This window comes from Cupressus sempervirens, chromosome 7, assembly GCF_028749045.1.
Source record: "Cupressus sempervirens isolate cs-2001-9-10 chromosome 7, ASM2874904v1, whole genome shotgun sequence".
Classification (NCBI taxonomy): Eukaryota; Viridiplantae; Streptophyta; class Pinopsida; order Cupressales; family Cupressaceae; genus Cupressus; species Cupressus sempervirens.
The window spans coordinates 466,337,425-466,341,913 of NC_143124.1; positions in this window are offsets into that span (position 1 = coordinate 466,337,425).

The following is a 4,489-nucleotide window of genomic DNA, read 5'->3' on the forward strand; positions in this document are numbered from 1 at the left end:
AAGTCCTTGATGACTACCAAACAAAGGATGATAAACTCCAACCTCAGAAAGAATTGGTTGATCAGTTAAAGCAACATTTCACTTAGATCAAATTCACACAAGTGCAAAGGTTGCAAAACAAGGTTGCAGGTGCCATGGCCACTATAGGCTCACTCTTGGAGATCCCTCAAGAAGCTACATAGTATAATTTCTTTCTTGAGTAGCTAAAAGAGCCCACATATGAGAATGATGAATCAACATGGGTATGCATTTTGGTTGGTCCTCAATCCCCGTGTTACCATCAAATTCATGATTATCTAAAAAATGGTATCATATCTACTCATCTCACATCAAACCAATGCCAAAACCTCATTCATAGAGCATCTCGCTACACTATCATAGCCAACACCCTATATGATCGAAGTTACCATGATACTCTCTCTTAGTGCTTAGACAAAAATGAGGCAACAATGGCTCTCAAAGAGGTACACACCCGACTTTGTGGTGCTCACACGATTCATATAGTCCTAGCTAGACAAACACTAGTAAGAGTTGGATACTATTGGCCTACTATGGAACATGATTCTTGTGAGTTTTTCAAAAGGTACCTTGTCAACAACATGCAAATTTAATACAAGCTCCAGCTCAAGATCTTCAACCCATTGCACCACTATGGTTGTTTGCATGCTAGGGGTTTGACCTTGTAGGTGTTATTATACCCCTATCTTAAGAAGGACACAAATAGATGATCACTGCAATAGATTATTTCACCAAGTGGGTGGAGGCTGTCCTACTTGTCATTTCCATAGGAGTTCAAGTATCTAAATTCATCCTCTATCGCATTATATGCTACTTCGGTATCCCTGCTACTATTTTACAGACCATGGTAGTAACTTTGAAAACCTCAATATGGAAGAGTTATGCAACTCCCTCCACATTCATCACCATTTTTATTGCCCATACTTTCCACAAGGTAATGTTCAAGTTAAGAAAACTAACAAAAGCCTACTCAAAATCCTCAAGAAAGTTGTTAATGATTTTGTCTGTGATTGGCATCTACAAATCAACCCAACATTATGGGCTTACCATACCTCATTCTGCACATCCACAGGCATAACTCCAAACTACCTAGCCTATGGTCCCAAAGGAGTCCTACCTATTGAGGTTTAACTCTCATCCTTGTACATCTCTTTACGAGGAAAAAATTTAGATGAGGATTATAGTCACCAAACTCACACAGCTATATCTACTTGATGAAAAAATGCCACTCGCCAATGACCATCTCACAATCTATCAGAATTGCCTCAAGAACAACTTCAACAAAAAGGTTCACCCATGGAAATTTCAAGTAGGTCACATGGTCCTCAAAGAAAACATGAAATTCCAAGTAGATCGAGAAAAGAAGGGCAAGTTTGAGCCTACTTGGCTTGGCCCATACGCTGTCACAGCCTCTTTCGACTTAGGAGCCTATCAGCTATCAACACTTGAAGGTGAAACATTGAATGATCCTACCAACATCATTTACCTCAAGAAGTTATATCCCTAAGAGCCTCAGTGTATATTGCTAATCCCACAAAAAATAACCAAAAAAAGGAAAAATATCCAAAAAAGAAAAAGAAAATAGTGAAGAAAAAAAAGCATCTGATGGTGAAAACTTGGCAAGTCAAGTACCTTGGATAGGTAGATTGGCAAAAACCTAGCAATAGGTGCCATGTTTACTTGGCCTTCCCGTTATCTATCATTGATCTACATCCATCCACCATCTCTCTCTACATCTCTTTGTTCATCTCCCCATCTTGCCAAGGTGTTCCAAAGATCTTATTACCACACTATCACTATGCCCATCCCCATTCCTAGGCTTGGAAGTTGAATAAAAAATAGTGTATTATATCATGGAACTTCCCACATATATCATGTTCATGTATCCTATCACATGTATCCTATATCATGTATCATATCCATGTATCATACCCCTTGTATTGTAAAACATTGTACCATATCTTTAATCACACTATCTCCTCATCCTGAGCTTTTTTTTTCACATTTTACTTTATCATATCAATTTACACTATCTCCTCATTCTAATTTTTTTCACTCTGTACTATATCATACCACTTCATTATCTCCTCATCCTCGACTTTTTTTGTTATAAATAAAATTTCTAACCTATTGTACTAATTCTCCCATCACTCTGAGATTTTATATAGTGATCCTTGTGAATATCTTAGATAGTTTGTTGTATATCCTAGTCTAAGTCCTTTCTTGTCTGGTCTCTATGTACATACCATATTTTCTCTTTCAGGTTAGTTGTATCTAGTCACAAACCATGTTTCTCTTCAATAGGTGATATTCGAACCCTCTAGCGAGCTTCCTTGTCATCAAAGAGTTGTCCTACAATAGTTATGTTTTCCTAAATTCGTCATAGTCTCACATATTACCGATAGGTCCTTGCAAGATGCATCCTTCCTCATGTATGATCTTGGTCCATCAGTATCTTGTCCTACCGATCTCTTTTGCAAAAGGTTACTTTTTATGGATTTATTTTTTCTTTCGATATTGGATTTCACTTTTTGGTTCTTAACTGTCTTTTCCAAGCAATTTGGTTGTTCCCTCTTCAAGGTTTCCATGATCTTTTATATCATGGTTTGTTGTGAATAGGGCAATTAGAGAGTGAGGTCTTGATTGGGTTTGTTTCTTCTTGTGAGTCATTCGGATGTGACCCTTGCATGTTCCAAAATTATGACCATCTCTTATCACATGGTGCAATTGGGAAATATTATTTTCTTGTGGACTGCCTAGTATCATTTCCACTCTAATTTCTCTAGGATTCATGTTTACTACAAGGACAATCCTCATGTGTTTGTTTCAAGTCAATCCTATGTAATATTGGTGAACGGGCCTTAATGTTCTTGGTAACCTTGGCATATCCCCAATATTCATATATCAAACCAAGTGCTCAAACTTCATGGTGGCCCTTCTTTACGAATTACCCCACCCTCAAGCTTCAAGAAAAATTTCATCCCCCCAAAACCTTCATTTTCATGAAAGAAAATCTCTCTCATCTCAACTTACCACATCAGTCCTACCAATCCTACAAGCTCCTATCTTATCATACACATCCTTCATACCTATCTTACAGTTCTTTATCTCCAAAAAATCCAAAGTTCTTGTTTATCCTACACCCCCTATTCCACCTCCCCGCAAGGGTCCTATCTCAAAATGTATCAAGTCCAATTTATCATCCCCTTCCTTTCCACCCAATCCCCTCACCCATCAATCCCCTATCTCAAACTATGATCAAAGATTACGTACATTTTTTTACCCTACCATCCGAGACTATAGTCAATCAGTATATGCTACAAGTCCATCCTACCCATCCCCCTACTCCTACATTGGTTTCCCTATCATTATACTTGCATATATGTTGCACCCATTAATTTCATACATTATCATTTTATTTTAGATTTGTTTTTGTTATCATTTACATTATCATAGTCTTCTTAGGTTCACTTACATTATCATAGTCCTCTTCAGTTCATTTTATGTTATCCATTGCATTATCATAGTCCTCTTAGGCTCATTTTAGTTATCATTTATATTATCAGAATCTTCTTAGGTTCATTTGCATTATCATAGTCTCTTTAGATTCATTTTAGTTATCATTTGTATTATCATAGTCTCTTTAGGTTCATTTTCATTTTGCATTGTCATAGTCCTCTTAGGTTCATTTCAGTTGTCCATTGCATTATCATAGTCTTCTTAGGTTCATTTTTAGTTAGCATTTTCATTACCATAGTCTTTATAGATTCATTTTGGTTATCATTTGCATCCTCAAAGGTTCATTTTTTAGTTATCATTTGCATTATTGTTATCTTCTTACATTCATTTTTATCACATGCATTGTCATCTTATCCATTTTCATGTTGATTACATCTTTCATATCATAAATCACTCAATACATCTCACACATAAATGCATTGCTACACATAATACCAACATCATTACATCCATTTAGAATATCATATCCTACATCACAAACATTGGTACCATCATGCATGTTGTATATCTCACATAAACATCACATCCTGCATCAAAATGCATCAGCAAAATCATGCATATCATTATATTTCATATAACAACATCACATCCTTCCTCACACACATCAGTACCATCATGGAGCTCATATAAAGCATCACATACTGCATAACACATGCCAGTCCACCTCATACATATATCCAAATACACCTCATAAAAACATATGATACAATAAAATCACATGGGCACATTACTCATTACACACATCCCACCCCAAAGAATGCTCATCATATATATCATATCCTCCAAAGAATAAATAATACATCACCCACCCTTGAAAGAATACAAAAATGTCCATCATAGACAACATCCAATATAGCATCCATATAGCAAATATATCAATACAAGTACATGCAAGTATGTCCCTGCAGAAATACATGATTGTACAATAGAAATACACTATAAATCAAAACGT